Source organism: Quercus suber, unplaced genomic scaffold, assembly GCF_002906115.3.
Source record: "Quercus suber isolate HL8 unplaced genomic scaffold, Cork oak 2.0 scaffold_35, whole genome shotgun sequence".
Classification (NCBI taxonomy): domain Eukaryota; kingdom Viridiplantae; phylum Streptophyta; class Magnoliopsida; order Fagales; family Fagaceae; genus Quercus; species Quercus suber.
In genome coordinates, this window is record NW_027069500.1 from 273,057 (window position 1) to 291,010 (window position 17,954).

General features: G+C 38.5%; 1 long non-coding RNA gene across 1 annotated transcript; it reads right to left on the bottom strand.

Moving 5' to 3' along the window:
* Positions 1–875: 875 nt before the first annotated feature.
* Positions 876–4,210, bottom strand: LOC112035999 (uncharacterized). The gene is made up of 3 exons (XR_002885581.2): positions 4,030–4,210; positions 2,131–2,197; positions 876–1,201 (listed from the first exon to the last, which is right to left on the bottom strand). It is a non-coding gene; the product is annotated as an uncharacterized LOC112035999 (long non-coding RNA).
* Positions 4,211–17,954: the final 13,744 nt, after the last annotated feature.

A 17,954-nucleotide genomic window follows, 5' to 3' on the forward strand; every position in this document is an offset into this window, starting at 1 on the left:
AAAAGACAAAGAATGCATTTAAGGTTATGCTATGTAGCTACCCTGATTAGAACCAGACTGGAACTGAAAGAGGCAAAACAAATCTAAATGTGCTAAATAAATACTCCCTCTGTTCTAATTAGGGATGGCAATGGGGCGGGGCAGGTCCGAACTATGGGGTCTTCGCTCCCACCCCGCAAGATTATGTCATGCTCCATCCCCGCCCTGTCCCGCATGACGGAGAAAATTTTCTTGCCCCATCCCCACCCCTTAGGGCCTTGCGAAGCCTCGCCCCACCTCGTAAAACTCTATTTTTTGTTAATTTACCCTACAACTAGTACAAATTTTTTAATGAAACTTATTTCATTAATAAAAATATACTTGAAATTATAGCTAAATTTATCACATCAAATCAAATTAAATTTTAGAAAAAATTGAATAATATATCCAAGCGTTTAACAAGACAATCATAAAAATAAAAATAAAAATAAAAACTCATAGTATAACACATGACAAAATAAAGGCAAAGAACCACATTGGGTATAGTAAAATAAGCTAATATTAATTGTAAGGACCAGATTTGGATCCCTATCCCAAAAGATGGATGGACTTAGGCCCAAAAAGCCTAAAACAATGAATTTTTAGAGAATGGGTTGGAAAACTGGGCTTTAATAAATCAGACAAACACTAAAAAATATTTAGGTGACAAGAAAATGTAAATAGACAGGTTTTGTCACGACCCAAACCAGTACTTTAGGATTTAGAGCATGACCGGCATGTTAATATCAAGTTTATCTCAATACTAACACGAACCAACCTAAACTGAAGGGGCTTATCAAGAATTTATTCCTTGAATTCCAGCTTATTTTCTTACATAAAACCATAATATACAAAAATGATGAAAACCTGAAATTTCATTTCCTTTGAACTTGGAAAAATTACCACTTGGCTAAAATGTCAGGTATTCATGCAAATATTACATAGCTAAACGTTTAGCAAACTCTTATTACAAACCTAACCCCAAAGACATAAAACCGGGGTTTAAAACAAACTAAGATGCTGAATTACATCTATTCTCAAGAATCAAGTACATCTTGATTCATCCTATACAACAAAAGAGCTAAACTACTATACAACAAAAACTCTACAATCTAGCAAACGAGAATTCACGAAATCCTTGCCACATCTAACACTCTCGCTACTTCCAGGAAGAACCTGTGCACTAAAATATAAAAGGGTGAGCTGCGAAGCCCAATAAGGTTTTTAAGCTCCATAGGCCTTTAATAAGAATGTATATAAATCAATTATTTTATGGATATGCCAGCTTTGATAATATAGCTTCATACTATTCATGTTGTTCTTAAAATAACGTATGAACTTTCAGATAAACTACTTCATTTTCCTTTCATATAATAATAAAAGGACATACTAAGAAATGTAAACATAATTCCGTTATCTTATTTTTAAAAAGACTATAAAATGTTTCATCATAAACTTCTTTTCATAAGGGCTTTTACCTTTTCATAATGCATTTAAACAAAATCATTCTCTCATGATCAATAACGTAATATAGTTGTTCATAACATATTGGTTATTCCATATCTGATAAGTCTGTACAAAGAAGGCCTCATCACATTTGGTTGCCCTTGTGTGTATGATATTGTCCTCTTTGGGAGGCCTGATGGCACATCCCCTCAAGGATTTATTCCTCACCGCCATCTGTACACATTGGGGAGAAGGCCTTATTCAGATTAGAGTTAAGGGCAACCCCATTTCCTCTACTTTAAATGGCCAAACAGATAACACTTTTCCATGGAAAGCCAATAATTAACCCCTACCGGCCGAGTTCAGATCACCAAAGGATATAACCCGAAAACATTTCCATACTTATACATTATACTAAAATTTCTTATTTTGCATAATATTCCATAATAATAGCATATTCATCTCATTTTTAAATATTATGTTCGTGATATAGATAATGGCATCAATATGCTAAAATTATCATGTATATAAGCTTGCACAACTCAAGAACATATATTTTACTTAAACCATGCTTATAGGTAATATCTTTAATTAAAAAGTTTTAATGCATAATACTTTTGAAATAATCTTTATACTTATCAAAAGCACATATCTCAAATCCCTTACCTGAAAACAGAAGGCGCGAGAGATTGTACAAGAGGAGCTCAAGTGTCCGTGTTCTCGTTCTCGTCACCTAAATGAAAAACCAAAACTTATTACTGACAAACTCTTTCTAAGTCTTTAAAATTATACCTCAAACACAACCTAACTCTCAAACTCAAGAAAATCTTAATTCCCATCATATAAAGTTCCCCAAAGCATATGATACAATCATCAAACACATTATGCATCCAAACCATAAAGAAACCAAGGCATAAAATTTATATATGATCCAAACATACCAAAGGATGAGCATATTAAATTATAGCTCAAAACATTCACCCTAGCTTCAAAATTAAATCCACAAAGTCAGAGTTATCTTACCCTGTTTACTGCTCATTACAACATCCAAATGTCATGAAATTTTATATAACTACTCCCCTGTATGTCCAGTATATACCATTAAAATTTCGGATTCAAACCTGTTAGGTTCTAAATGTTTAGAACAATTAGCAAATCGTGAACACAAACTTGTCTAGATATAGATCGTAGAGTCTATAGGTTTTATTAGACAATGCTCAAGGTGATTCAAGTCAAGATTCAAGAACATACAATCTGCAGGAAGAAGACTTCATATTCGGCCTGGTTCGATCGATCGAAGAACATGCTCGATCGATCGAAAATCGTATCTGCAGAATTTTAAGTCGGCCCAAACAGCAGCTTAAGCCTATTAAGGATTAGGGTTTCAAATCTACTTCTCCCATTATATAAAGGAAACCCTAAGCCACGTTTTTTACGACTTTTGGAGAGAGAGAGTAGAGTGCCTCTTGTGCCTCCTTTTATTTTTAGAGTTTTGTACCCAAACCTCTCTAAGTCTTTGTTGCTCATATTTGCGGTTTATGTGAATCTCTTGTGAGATCATTGAGGAGCTTTCTTTCACATAAACTTAGGGTTTTCAAGATTGAGATTACTTCAACATCTTGATAATCAACTTGGTTGCTACCATTGAAGCTTAAAGGATATCAAGTGTGGGTGCTTGTAACTAATTGAAGAATTCAAGAAAGAAGGAGTCCATGGATTCGGAGCTTGCACGGGGTCATGTCAGTAAGTTCTATTGGTAGGTAGCATTAGGAAGTCGAGCGGGGAGCTTGTAAGTCCTTTTGTATGAACTTCGATTCTTTCATAGTGAATTCAGTTTTGCCTTAAGGATCGATGGGTAAAATCCTCCCTAGGTTTTTTACCAGTTTGGTTTTCCTGGGTGATCATATCTTGTGTTATTTATTATTCCGCTGCTATATATTCTTGATATGATTGTTTGATTGTTTTAACCTAGAATTACTTAATTTGACTAAGTAATAACTTGGCTAATTAACTAGGATACTCAATCTGGTTGTGTGTTAAGGGGTCTAAATATCTCCAACAAAACCATAAAACCATGATCTATTAAAAATCATACAAGACAACGTGTTCAAATCTGTCCTGGCAGAAATTTATGCAACTTAAAAATTAAAACATTATTTTTCTACTCATCCAATTGCTATGAGACCACTTCCATAACAATCACATATGTCTTAGAATTCATAAAAACTACTCCTAGCATCCTAATTCACAGCAAATGATTTAATACATAATTTTCTTGTTGTAAACATCAAATCGGTCACAATGACAGCTTCAGCACATATTCTTTCTAAAATCAGCAACAAATAGCATTTGGCCTTCATTTCATTTAGGTAGTTTTATACCCATACAATACATATTAAATTACCCTAATATGCATCCAATAGACCAAAACTCCATAACCCTTTCAACTTACAAAAACAGAATCACAAGTTCAGTCTCACAAATCAGAACAGAGGATAAAGAATGAAAATAAACAAACAATCATACTATCCAAGTACACAAAATGATGAGGTTTAATTTACTTACCACACACTTTAAAGATGAAACCCTATTGTTTAGGCTCTTAATTTCTTCTTTAGAGTGAGGTTTCTATGATTTTTGGTGAAGAGTGAAAGAAAGGTACAGTCGTGAAAGAGCAAAGGAAGGAGAGAAAAAGAAGAACAAAGAAAGAGGAATAGAGAAAGTAGGGCTGGACTTTCTGATTCAGCAAAAGAAAAGATAAGGGAGAAGACTTTTGGGGTAGGATACGTGTATTGCTAGGGGAAAAGATCACACCCACCTTTTTCCAACTTTTGGTAATTATAATTTTCACCCCTTATAAGCATTATATCTAGAAAGTCCCACATAATAATATAACTTTTCATATATATATCCCTACCTTTATAAACTTCTTTCTACAACATTAAAAATAGCATGAATCTTCTATAATATCACAAAATCAAAGTTTCATGCACTTAAAAGTAAGTAAGATAACAACATGCATATAAACTCATAAGTTAATTATGTAATTAGGTTGGGGTGTTACAGGTTTATGCTGAAGAAAATCGTCCTCGGCAAAGTCCGAGGTGATCTGTTCTTATATATTTCTTTCAGGTTTGATTACAAAGTCAGTTTCTGATGATACAGTGTTTTTCTCTTAGTTTCTTGATCCCCCTCTTTCATTGCTTCCTCCTTCTTTTATACTCCCTTCCCCTTTCATCTTTTTGCTCCACGTGTATGCCAGATAGTTGGTGTTGATACTTGTCCCATCAGCACCTCCCATAAGTCTTCATATAGTAGCTGTAAGGCTAAAATCCATTGTTCTGGTATCACCTCCACATTAATTCAGCCAAAGAGTTAGTTGCAATGCATTTAATACGGAGGCAGTAGCTTTCTCTTTAGATAGTTTAGGACTCCTCCCTGTCTGATGTCTCTGCAATGCTTATCCGCTCCAATAGAACTTCCTGGAATGTTACCTTGGTTGACAGACTACCTCTTCAGACCTCGGCTTTGGCTGGCCGAGGGGCATTTATCCTCAGCCCATCTTGTTGAGCCATTATGACCAAAACTAACCTCTTTATTTACCAACACAATCTCTTCTGACAAAGATTCCTCCTCCTCGGACAAACCCTCATCCTCAACTTGGCCCACAGGTCCAATATACAAATAGATAGTGAACTCCTGGGCCTAATATCCCTATAATAGCCCTTCGAGATTCTTCTTTCTGGCTTCTCGAGAAGAAAGAAGGATTTCGATGTCACTGTATTAGCTCTGTGCCTACTTCGTCCCACTTCTGCTTATGAAGACGCCTTTTTAACTGCCCAAGGTACACTCCTGGTGCCGTGGTGTTCGAGGTGCATCTTCATTAAATTCTTACAACTCCTTATCCCCCACATTCTATGGCGGGATGTGAATCTGACAGTTGAGGATTTTGCTAGGAATCGATCGGGAATTTTCCCACTCCCAGCTCTCTCCTTGGTATAAATACCTCTCAAATCAATCATTCGCCTTATCTTAGCATTCATTTTGTTCTAGCGCACATACATTGAACCTGTCAATTCCTCTAACTCACTCATGCCTTCTCAAATACAAAAAGCCATTCTGAGGATACTTCCCTTCTTTCTATAAGTTTTCCCAAACCTTTACATTTTGTTTTTCCATTTTTTTTTTCTCTGTACTTTTCTCCTTCTCGGTTCCATTCTCTCTTCTCAATCTCTTTAGCTCTCCCAACCCATCCTAGAAATGGTTAGATTTAAAAGCTTAGTAGACTCCAAGGAAGGAATGGCAAACTTTAGGACTTAGTATAAGATCCCTCCGAGAGCGGGCACTAGGTACTGTAAAGAGGGACAATGACACACAGATAGGCAAGAGGGAGAAGTAATAATCTCTATGATTGCCTTCATAGAAGGAGGGATGAGAATCCTTATGGGTAATGTCACCAGAAACTACCTTAGGCCCCATAGGTTAGCTCCCACCCAATGTACCCCCAATATGTTCAGAATCTTAGGTTTTGTAGACACCTTCAACAAGAAGATGGGCTTAAACCTCACACACCACAATGTTAATTGGATCTACAACCTCTATCACTTAAAGTTTTAGGGATATTACCTCAAGTCTATGTACCCTAAAGTTAGGCTCATTCAATGCCTCCCCGATTCCAATAAGGGTTTAAACAAAGACTTCTTGATTGTGTCAGGGGAATAGCACAATGGCCTCCCTTACCCAACAAGAGAAGGGTAACCAGGTAGGGTCTTAGGACTAGGTTTGGATAATAGAATAAGTTTTTCTTTAATCATCTCTGTATATTTTCTTCGTTAACAATGTTTTCTTGTTCCTCTCTATGGTTTCCTAGATAGGAATCCTGCTATGCCCAACTTCGGCCTTGTGAACCAAGAGGATTTCGACAAGATCTTGAAGGCCAAGGTGTTCATACAGACAGCCAACTCAGGGCAACTCAGGCCGAAATGTGTCATCAAAGCTAATAATCCTCGGCTGCACCGAATTAGTATAGCGACTCTAGGTTTTCTTCTTCTCGGCCTTGTTCCAGAAGGCACGCTCACCACAAAGCCCAGATTCAAAGGCATACCAAAGGTAGCCTCGCCAACACAACATACATCCGGAGTAACCACTTCTTCTCGCCCCTCCAACATAGAAGAAGAAGAAGTAGTTGAAGTACTTGATTCTGAGGACGAGTTTGAAATCTTCAACCAAGCTTTGTTACCAGAAATTTCAACTCCTATTCTTGGCCAACCTTTCTCACCAATACTTGACAAGATGGGGACCCAGCGCAAACCAAGGTCCTCCCTGCTAGACCTGATAGAGTCCCAACCGAGGAGGGACACGCCTGGGAAGGCAATCCAGAATAACCCTCCCACCCCCCCTACCTACCTTGCCTTTCCAACCTACCGACCTGAAAAGGAAGCAAGAACCAAAGGGGAAGGAAGTAGTGGAAGCTGTAAAAACCCTTCCCCCCCAAGAGGACGAGGCTCAAAGGGCGGCCAAACAAGCCAAGGTGGGGCAAAAAGCCACCGAGAGACAGAGTGATCCTTAAGTCGGACCTCCAGCCTAGCTTCCTGCCCCAATGCTGGATGGGAACTCTCTGTTAGCTAATGCCTCCATTAGGGATTTTCAGGAAGGAGTAGCCAGCTATGTGGCCTATGCAGTGGAGCAAGCTTTGTTGTTCCCCAAGGACATGGCTGAGCTGCGAGACATGAGATCTTCCTCAGCCTCAAGAGATATCTTGATATGGTATGTCCTCTTCCTAGCCCCTTTTTCTTCTCCCTTTTCCTTTTTTCTTTAATTGCTTTCTTAAGTTTCTTTTTCTAACCCCTGATTCTTTTCTCGGCAGGCTGTTCAAGCCACATTTTAGGTGAAGGAGATAACCAACTACTGCCACCAGCAAATAAATGAGGAGGAAGGGAGGCGTAACATCACTGTGGAGGCCTTTAATGTGGCCGAGAAGAGCAAACAATAGCTCAAGAAAAAGCTGTTGGAGGAGGAGAGAGAGAGAGAAAAAAAAAAAGCACAGCAGCCACTCTTAATAATGCTAAGAAGCAAGCTGAGGACCAAAAGGTACGACTTCGCAGCGCTGAAATCAGCTGGCCATCTCTAAAACTCAGATAACTGCTCTCAAGAAGAAATTGAAGGAGGCTGAGAAAGCAAGGGAGCTGGTTGAGAAGGCTCGAGATCAGGCCTAGCAAGATGGATATGACCTAGGAGTGGCAGAGACCAAGGAAACCCTGAAGGCGAAGGCCTCGGGGGTATGCAGGACCTACTGCTCCCAAGTATGGAATAAAGCTCTCAACCAAGCTGGGGTTGAAACTTCATCTGGACTTAGGAGGGCAGATAAGGTGTACTATCCCCCTGCCATCTAAAAGTCTGGTCCTTCTAGCTCAATGACTAATACCACCTCCGAGGTGGCAGAGGTGGGTAAGGATAATGCGGCCACTATTCCAACTTCCTCTAATAAACCCGCCAAAGAGGCTGAGCAACCCGAGGTCACAGAGAAAGAAAAGGACACTAACCAGGGAGTGGCCCCTGATGCTATGAAGCCTCTAACTGCCACCTAGGACCCTCATGTCGAGAAAGAAGCTCCTAAAATGATGGAGATCGTCCTAGCCACTCTCTCCTTGCCTGCCAAGGCTGATCCAGCAAGCAAATGCCCCGAGGTCTCTAAAGTTGCCTCTACTCAGTCTGTCCATGGCCCTTCCAAAGACAAAATTATAATAAAGAAGAAATAGTTTATAGTGTAAATTTTTTTTTTTTTTCAAATTTTGTAATTGATATGACATCTTTTGTATCCAATCTACCTCTTTCCAAGGCTTTAGTTAATGAAAGTTATGAACAATTTCCGTATTTCCATGATTTTTATATAAGTGTTAACATAGTTTCTTTCTTATTTAACACTAAATAAATGTAGCAATAATGTAAAATTCTTTTTATTAATTTGTATAAGTAACAAAAAAGTTGTCCCATCTTACATGATCAGTATTAACACAAGTGAAATCTACTAAATTCATCACCTCGGCAAAGCACAATCTTAATTTTAAGAACATACAAAGTATTGCAACATGCATATAGGTTTAAAATTACTCTGTAACTTACTCATTTATAAGTTCACAGCATCAAAGGGATAGTCAACTTTTAAACAAACACAAGTATGCCTGTAAATGCTTTAAGTGATACTCATTAGCATCTAATTAAGACTCTTGTTGCAGTAAAAATCATTGTTGTTTGGAGTGATTATACCTGACATTAAAGTAATTAATGAGGAATACTAATTTACCTTAAACGTGTAGTCCAAAAAGTTTGCAACAACTAAGGCCTTGCCCTCGCATTTGGCAAAATGATAAGAAGCATTAATTTACCCAAAGCTGGTGGTCTGAGGAACTAGGCATAGCTAAGGTTCTATTTAATACTTAAATTAATGTCAGGAAGTATTAATTTACCCAAGCATGTGGTCTAAGGAGCCAAGCATAGCTAAGGTTCTGTTTAATATTTAGAAAGATGTCATAATGTGTTAATTTTACCAAAGTATGTGGTCTGAGGAGTCAGGCATCGCTAAGATTTTGTTTAACACTTATAAAAATAACTTAACATATCAATTTACCCAAGGTATGTGGTCCGAGGAGCCATGCGTGACCAATGTTATGTTTGATACTTAGACTGTTGTCAGGAAGTGTTAATTTTCCCAAAGCAGATGGTCTGAAGAGCCAGGCATAGCTAAGGTTTTGTTTAATACTTAGATAATTATCATAATATGTTAATTTTTCCAAAGCAGGTGGTCCGAGGATCTAGGCATAACTAAGGTTCTGTTTAACACTTAGAAAAGTAATTAAAAGATATCAATTTTCCCAAGGTACGTGGTCCGAGGAGCCAAGCATGACCAAAAAATTTTTTGATACTTAAATAGATGTTAGAGAGTATAAATTTTCCCAAAGCATGTGGTCTGAGGAGTTAGGCATAGCTAAAGTTCTGTTTAATACTTAGAAAGATTTCATAATGTGTTAATTTTACTAAAGTATGTAGTCCGAGGAGCCAGGCAAAGTTAAGGTTCTGTTTAACACTTAGAAAAATAACTTAACATATCAATTTACCCAAGATATGTGGTCCGAGGAGTCAGGCATGACCAAGGTTATGTTTGATACTTAGATTGATATCAGGAAGTACTAATTTTCCCAAAGCAGATGGTCCGAGAAGCCAAGCATAAGTAAGGTTTTGTTTAATACTTAGATAATTGTCATAATATGTTAATTTTCCCAAAGCAGGTGGTCTAAGGATCTAAGCATAGTTAAGGTTCTGTTTAACACTTAGAAAAGTAATTAAAAGATATCAATTTTTCCAAGGTATATGGTCCGAGGATCGAGGCATGACCAAGGTTCTATTTGATACTTAGATAGATGTCAAGGAGTATTAATTTTTTCAAAGCATGTGATCTGAGGAGCCAGGCATAGCTAAGGTTCTGTTTAATACTTAAAATGATGATTAAAAGATATCAATTTTCCCATGGTATATGGTCTGAGGAGTCAAGCATGACCAGTGTTCTATTTGATACTTAGATAGATTTCGATGAGTATTAATTTCCCCAAAGCATGTGGTCCAAGGATCCAGGCATGGCTAAGGTTCTGTTTAACACTTAGTAAAATGATTAAAAGATATCAATTTTTCTAAGGTATGTGATCCAAGTAGCTAGGCATAACTAAGGTTCTGTTTGATACTTAGATAGATAGTAAAAACGCATGACACATAATATAACAAACCCAAATAGGGTGAAGGAAGCCTTTATTGATAATAATATCTCCTAAGGTTATTTACATTCCAGGGACGTGGTACAACCTTTTCTTCTAGATCTGCAAAATGATATGCACCTATTCCGGCTATCGACGTGATACAATAAGGCCCTTCCTAATTGAGTCCCAATTTTTTCCATGCTGGGTTCCTTACAGTTCCTAAAACCTTTCTTAAGACCAAGTCTCCAACTGTCAGTGGTTTTAGTTTTACTTTGGCATCGTACTCTTACTTGAGCTTATGTTGATAATAGGCCAATTAGACCATAGCATTTTCTCTCCACTCTTCAATTAAGTCTAAACTCTTCTCCAATAGCCCATCGTTGCTGCTTAGAGCGAAGGAAATTGTTCTCAGCATGGGGAATTCAGTTTCCAGAGGAATAACAGCCTCGACCCCATAAGTCATTGAAAATGGCGTCTCCCTTGTGGACCTACGAGGTGTAGTCTGGTAAGTCCATAGGACGTGTGACAGCTTCCACCTATTTTCCCTTTGCATCATCTAATCTCTTCTTAAGTCTATTTACTATGACCTTATTGACAGTTTTGGCCTATCCATTCCCCTGTGGATATGCCAGGGTGGAATATCTATTCATTATGCTCAGGTCACAGCAATACCTCCTGAAGGCCTTGCTATTAAATTACAAACCATTGTCCGAGATGAGTGTACAAGGGACTCCAAACCGAGAGACAATATTCTTCCAAATGAACTTTTTGGCATCTAAGTTCCTGATATTTGCCAATGGTTCAACTTCAACCCACTTGGTGAAGTAATCCATGCCAACTAACAAATACCTCTTATTCCCTACTGTTTTGGGGAAGGGGCTCACAATGTCCGATCCCCATTGAGCAAAAGGCCAAGGGCTGGACAGTGGATTGAAGACTCCTCCAGGTTGATGAATATTTGGCGCAAATCTTTGGTGTTGATCGCACTTCTTTACATACTATTGTGCTTCATTCTGCATATTTGGCCACCAAAAGCCTTGTGTGAGGGCCCTATAAGACAAGAATATGCCCCCCGTGTGGCTTCCAAAAATTCCTTCATGTAATTCTTCCAAGAGTAACTCCACTGCTTCAGGGTGTATGTATAGCAAATATGGGCCGGAAAAGGATCTCTTATACAATTTTTGGTCCTCGGATAGCTAAAACCAAGGAGCTTTCCTCTGTACCTTATCAGCTTCGGACTTATCCTCGGGTAGGACATCCTCCTTAAGAAATAGTACAATAGCGTCCATCTTGCTATGACCTACCCTTATTTGATGAACATGAGCCATTTTTCTTTTTACCTCAGTAGGTTTACATAAATCCTCAACAAGGATCACCCGAGGTAAGCTTTGTGCCGAGGATGTTGCCAGTGTGGCAAGAGAGTCTGTATGTGTATTTCTACTTCTAAGGACTTGTGATATATTAAAAAACTCAAATCCAGACTGTAAATGTTTAACCTGGCTCAAATATTCCTACATTTTGGGATCTTTGGCTTCCAACTCTCCTTGGACTTGGCCCACCACCAGCCTTGAATTAGAGAATACCTCCACTGCTTTTCCCCCTATTTTCTGAACCATGATCATCCCTACCAACAGAGTTTCATATTCAGCTTCATTATTTGTAGCCGAGAAGCCCAATCTTAAGGATGTCTTAGTCGTGATCCTCTCTAGAGATATCATGACTAGCCCCACTCCAAATCCCTTGTAGTTTGCTGCAACATCAATGTAGACCTTCCAAGACAAAGGCTCTTGTACGGAGATTACTCCAACCGATTTTCCATCCATGTTCTACTCCTTTACCCTCTCTTCTATTGGGGCTTCAGTAAACTTAGCTACTAGGTCGGCAAGGACCTGACTTTTGACAGAGGTGCGAGACATGTATTTTATATCAAAAGCCCCTAGAATCGTGCCCCATTTTGCGATTCTCCCTATGTAATTAGCACTTCGAAGTAGAGATCTAAGTGGGAGTTAGGTTAGGACAACAACTGTGTGTGACTAGGAATAGTAGGGAAGCTTACGCATAGCATGCACCACTACCAGAATGGCCCTTTTCCAATGGTAAGTAACGAACCTCGGCTTCATGTAATGACTTGCTCACGTAATAAACTGGTCTCTGTACACCACTATCAACATGTATTAGCACCAAACTCACTGCGTGGGAGGCCACTGCAATGTAGGCAAACAACACCTCATCCACCTCGGGTCTGGACATGATGGGTGGCCAAGACAGATATTCTTTCAACTGTTGAAAAGCCAGGACACACTCCTCAGTCCATTCAAACCCCTTCCACTTGTTCAACAACTGAAAGAAAGGCCTACACATGTCTGTTGACCGAGAAATGAATCGATTTAGAGCAATGGTCATCCCTGTAAGCTTCTAGACCTCTTTAGGATTCCAAGGTGGTTGCAGATTGTTGATTGCCTTAATCTAGTCGGTATTAACTTCAATTCCTCAGTGTGTGACCATGTAGCCCAAGAACTTCCCTAATTCAACACCAAAAAAACACTTGAAAGCATTAAGTCGTAGCTTGTGTTTCCTCAAGATATCAAAACTATTTCCAAGGTCATTAACATGTCAAACTTTGCCTTACTCTTTACCACCATATCATCGATATAAATCTCAATGTTTTTCCCTAATTGTGGCTCAAACATCCTGGCTATCATCCTCTGGTAAGTAGCGCCTGCATTTTTCAAACCAAATGGCATCACTTTGTAATGGTAATTCCCAATAGGAGTGACGAAAGCTGTCCTCTCCTGATCATCCACAACTAAAGGAATCTAATGATATCCTTGAAAGACATCCAAAAAGCTCATCCGATGATGACCTACAGTGGCATCCACTAGCTGATCGATTCGAGGCATGGGGAAAGGGTCTTTTGGACATACTTTGTTAAAATCTGTGAAGTCCACACATACCCGCCACTTTCCACTTTTTTTCTTCACAACACGGTGTTAGCTAACCATTTAAGGTAGAATACCTCTTTAATACCCCCAGCCCGCTTAAGCTTCATCACCTCGTCTCTAACTGTGTCAGAATGATCCTTAGATGAGCGCTGAGGTGGTTACTTTTTGGGAATGGCAGATGGATTAACACTCAGATGACGGCAAATGAAGCTTGGACCCACCCCCGTACTTTCGTAAGCATTCCAAGCAAATACATCAACGTTCCTCTTAAGAAATTCCACTAACTTCTCCTTATCCTGAGGTGGTAGCTAAGCTCCAACCTGAAAAAACTTCTTCAAATCATCACCTACAGCAAATTTCTCTAAATCTTCACATTTGGCTTCCTCGGCTAGCCCCTTCACAAGTAATACTAGAAACTTCAATTACTATAAGCCTCCCTCAACAGAAGCTGAGGACTCAACTGCTGGCTGATGTAAAATTTCATACATAAGGCACTGCCTAGCCATGGATTGATTCCCTACCAACTCCTCAATCCGGTCTCCTAACGGATACTTCACCTTCTACTGCAAAGTTGAAGAAATAGCCCCTAGGGTATGAAGCCACAGTCTAGCCACAATGGCTGTGTAAGGGGAGTATGCATTCATCACAATGAAGTCCACTTCCACCACCTCTGAGCCTGCCTGCACAAGCAACCTAATCTGTCCCTTTGGTATAACAACTTTCCCATCAAAACTCACTAAAGGTAAATCATAGGCTGTGAAATTTTCAAACTTTAAGTTCAACCCTCTATACAAGTCAAGGTACATGATCTCTGCATAACTGCCCTGGTCTACCATTTCACATCATACCCTCCTATTCTGAGGGTGACTACCAAAACATCATTATGTGGCTAGATGGTTCCAATCTTGTCTTCGTCTGAGAAACTCAGCGACGGTCGGACATCCACTCTAGCTCTCTTTGGTTCGAGCTAGAGTCCTTGGCTGGTAACCTACCTACAAACATCACCCTAGAAGGGTGAAAACTGGTTCTCCCAGGTGCAGCAAAAATGACATTGATTGTGCCCAACGGGGGCCTTGAAGAAGCACTCCCCTGAGCCCCTAACCTCGCTTGACCTCTTTGCTTGTCGGGACAATACAAAAATTGCTACAACCTTCCTTCTTTGACCAGCTAGTCTAGATGGTTCTACAAAGTTCTGCAATCTTTAGTGGTATGCCCCTGCTCTTTGTGGTATTGGCAATGAAGGTTTTGGTTGTGCCTCAAAGGGTCTCCACTCATCTTGTTCAGCCATTTGAAGTATGGCTCATTCTTGATCTTCTCCAAAACTTGATGCACCGGTTCTTAGAAAACAGTGTTAACCACTTGAGGAGCTGTAGGCTCAGACTGCCCAGCAAAATCCCTCTGAGGTCTATTATTGTTGTAGCGGTCTAACTTGAAATCCCTCCTCTCCTGAAGGATAACCTTGCTCTTTCCCCTACCTTGTTGATGGTCCTTCTCAACCCTCTTATACTTATCAATCTGATCCATGAGCTGGCGTACACTGGTAACAGGTTTCCAAGTCAAGCACTTCCTTAAGCCATGCTCGGCAGGTAGGCCGAGCTTGAAAGTGCTGATGGCTACATCGTCAAAATCACCGTTTATCTCGTTGAACATCTCTCAATATCTATCCGAATATGTTTTCAAGATTTCTCCTTCTCTTATGGACAAAGACAACAAGGAAGTTAAAAGCCGAGGAACCCTGCTGCACGTAATAAAGCAGGATCCAAACGCTTAAGTAAGTTCCTTGAAGGTATCAATGGAACCTACCCTCAGACCATCAAACCACCTCATCGCCACAAGCCCTAAGCTGGATGGGAATACCTTGCACATCAAGACCTCGTTCTTGGAGTGTACAATCATCCTTTGATTGAAGTGGCTAACATACTCCACAGGGTCTGTTCTACCATTATACATGGTGAATGTGGGCTGAGTGAACCGCCGAAGAAGTCTCCTTCCCTCAATCCAGCATGTGAAAGATGACCTAGAAATTTGGTTGAGTGCTTTACTCATAGCATCATTTCCCAAGTCTCCCAAGGATGAGTTTTTGTTTCTGCGCTCATGATGATAGTCCTCATCATATGAGAAAGACTCACTAAGAAGAGTCCTTGATCTGCGCCTATAGCTGCCATCCTCTTCATCATCGGAAGAGAAGTCAAAATTGGATAGAGCTTGCTTTCGTCATTCATGGCGTAAACTTCACTTCAAGTGATCAATCTCCAGCTGCATGGCTTTGGTATTTTTCTCCTAGGAGAGATGGCTTTTACCCCGAGATTGGCTCTTACTGGTATGGGTAGTATGTACAGTTCCCTCCCGGTCCCTTCTCTGTTCAAGATCACTGAAGTGATCTTGGTGTTGAGACCCCATAGATTCTGCCTGGTGTGGACCTAAACCTACTATCGTTGAAAGTTGGATTCACTATAATACTAGTAATTCCCACAGATGGTGCCAATTGTAAAGACCAGATTTGGATTTCTAACCCAAAAGGTGGATGAACTTAGGTCCAAAAAGCCCAAAATAATGAATTTGTAGAGAATATGTTGAAAAACTGGGTTTTAAAGACAAGCACTAAAGAAGATTTAGATGACAAGAAATGTAAATAGACAGGTTTATGCTGAAGAAAATCGTCATTGACAAAGTCCGATGTAATCTGTTCTTATATATTTCTTTCAGGTTTGATTACAAAGTTAGTTCCTGATGATACAGTGTCTTTCTCTTAGTTTCTCGATTCCCATCTTTCATTGTTTCCTCCTTCTTTTATACTCTCTTCCCCTTTCATCTTTTTGTTTCACGTGCATGCCAGATAGTTGGTGTTGATACTTGTCCCATCAGCACCTCTCATAAGTCTTCATATAGTAGCTGTAAGGCTAAAATTCACTGTTTACATATCACCTTCACATTAATGCAGCCAGAGTTAGCTGTAATGCATTTAATGCGAAGGCAGCAACTTTCTCTTTAGATATTTTAGGACTCCTCCCTATCTGATGTCTCTGCATTACTTATCTGCTCCAACAAAACTTCCTGGAATGTTACCTTGGTTGACAAACTACCTCTTCGGACCTCAGCTTTGGCTAGCCGATGGGGCATTTATCCTCGACCCATCTTGTTGAGCCATTATGACCAAAACTAACCTCTTTACTTACCAACACAATCTCTTCTGACAAAGATTCATCATCCTCAGACAAACCCTCATCCTCGACTTGGGCCACAGGCCCAATATACAAATAAATAACGAATTCCTAGGCCTAATATCCCTACATTAATATGTTTGTTTAAATAGTAAAGTTTTTAGGTATGAAAAATTTATAATTATAACCCTTAGCAAAGTGGGCGGGGCGGGGTGGGGTGGGTCTAAAAAGTCTAAATCCATCTCCACCCTATGATGCAAGAATAAAATCTTACCCCATCCCCTCCCTACCACCTTTGCAGGGCAGGGAAAACCTGCACAGGGCAAAGCAGGGAGGAGCGGGTTAAGCGAAACAGGGAAAAATTGTCATTCCTAGTTCTAATTTGATGGTCCTCTATTCCATTTGGGGATGTCCCAAAATGAAATCTTTTTTCTAAAATTAATAAATAAAATTTTAATATTATCCTTTACTTTATTTAAAAAGTTAATGTTATTTTTTTTTCTATAGTTTAAATTAATGAGTGTAGTTCTGAAAACTTATATATTTTTATACAATAGACAATATAGTAAATAATATTTCCTTAAAAAGTTAAAATTTTAAAATAGAACAAATAAATTGAGACAGAAGAAGAATATATAATTGTTAATGGGTGTATTTTAATCTAATAATAATAATATGAGTTTTCCAAAATCACCGTCATATATTGTCTTGGTTTTAGAACCATTTCAACATCTTACAAAGTCCTTATTATTATTATTTTCTTTTTTTAATTTTGATATGAACCGGTGTAAACCTTGTTGCACAATGATAAACATATTATATTTTTTAAAGTATATAATATAAATAAAGAAGGAAATGATTGGATGGAGTTTATAAGTGTTCCAAGCTCACCTAAAAAAGGAATACTACTCTAAAGTCTAAATCACATTTCATATGTAAATATTACTGCAATAAATTATAAATTTGAGTCAGAATTACACTTCCATGCTATTATTCCAAAACTAATAATTTAATAGACAGAATTTAGCTACAAAATTCTTTATAACCTAAAATTACAATCTCACTCAATAATATTAACAATACTACATATTTTGAAAATCTAACTGTTGAATTGCATGTTCTTTACACCCTTAATACATATGTCAAATTTTGTGACAATCGGATAATATTTACTATGTAATCTATAAAATTATATTTTATGCATAACTTTGAACTACAAAACTTGCAATTTAAATAATTTATTGATGACATAGTTATTGATCTTTAATTTTTTTTAAATTTTGCAAACATAGAGAATATAAGAATAAGATATAAGCCAATGGTGGATTTGTCAAAATTCACCTCCAATAAAAAGATATTGAGTAAGGTTATAGCCTTAGATTACAACTAATTTTGTAACTAAACTTTGTCCTAATTTAATATAAACAAACCTTCACCTACCAAATGCCATATATAAACGCATGGATTTAAACTTTTTTAGACTGATAAGCATTGAGGTTATGCTATGCAACTACCCTGATTAGAACCAGACTGGAACTGAAAGAGGCAAAGCAAATGTGCTAAACAAATATATATATATATATATAAGGTTCCCAAATCACCGTCATATATTGTTTTGGTTTTAGAACCATTTATTTTTT